The 1109-nt window shown below is 38.7% G+C and overlaps 1 protein-coding gene across 1 annotated transcript in view; it reads left to right on the forward strand.

The window, feature by feature from the left end:
- Window positions 1–1109, forward strand: part of DVL1 (dishevelled segment polarity protein 1) — a 72617-nt gene that overhangs the window by 26858 nt on the left and 44650 nt on the right. The window lies entirely within an intron of this gene.

Below are 1109 nucleotides of genomic sequence, written 5' to 3' on the forward strand. Positions count from 1 at the left end.
CTATTATTATTTTAATGGAATAATTTGATGATTGCTTTGACACTCTTTGAAGCTCAGCATTTTCTAAGAGGTCTGGACAACCTACAGTAAAGTGGCAGGGAGATTCTTTTTGACGATATACAGAACTCTCTGTAGTAGTATTAGAAGATGATTAGTTTGGAGAGGAGTAACGACACCCAGTGCTGAGCTCCATACTGCAATGGCTAGGCTGCCTCCATTATTCAAGTTTGCTCATTTAAAGGTAGAACACATTGTCTGTATGATGCGTTGGGAGTTTGCAGTGTAGACAGTTTGAGAGTCTTAGTATTTTAACATTGCAAGATCTGAGCCAAAATCCTCTGAAATAATTTCTGTTGACTTCTCTAGGCTTGGATCAGCGGTAGTGTTTTATGCTGGTATAACTACAGCACATTGGCTCTGAAGATTTTTTTTTTTTATACATAAGTACACCTAAATTACACATACAAAGTACAGAACTTCATCTCTTGCCTCTAGTCTGTACATCAAAGTAAGCTTGTTTTTTCATTTGTTGCCAGACAAGAATTTCCAGACTTAATTAAGAATTAATAGGTGCCACCCATTGAGTTTAAAATGGTCCAGAATATGGAATACTTGGGCCCAAGAGATGCCATCACAGGCTTTATTCGCAGCTCCACCCACTAAAGTATTTGCCTCCAGTTAGAAAACCAGAAGTCATATATATACTATGGGTTAGAAGCAGGTGTCTTCCTGTTCATTTAACCCTTCCAACTTGTAACTGACTCAGTGAAAGAAAATTACTCAGTGGGTGGAGCAGAGAGCTGTCTTTGCATGATCCTGACTGCAGGTTCCTTTGGGAAATCACAGAAAGAGGCAGAATCTTCTAATAGTGTTGTGTTAAAAACTTGTTACAGGAAGAATGTTAAAAGGTGATTTGTTTTTGACATTAGTTTAAACTAATGCCAATGCATGTTTTGCCACGGACATTCGTGGCAAAAGAGCTGGTTGTTGAATGGCTGGTCCAGGACCATAGTCTAGGTTGCTCATATGGTATTGTTCGAACACAGGAGTTTCTGCCTTCTAGTGATCTGAAACTAGTTCATACTTTTCCCTTTAGATAGAAATGGGAT

The sequence above is a fragment of the Pygoscelis adeliae genome, unplaced genomic scaffold (genome assembly GCF_000699105.1).
Source record: "Pygoscelis adeliae isolate BGI_AS28 unplaced genomic scaffold, ASM69910v1 Scaffold36, whole genome shotgun sequence".
Classification (NCBI taxonomy): Eukaryota; Metazoa; Chordata; class Aves; order Sphenisciformes; family Spheniscidae; genus Pygoscelis; species Pygoscelis adeliae.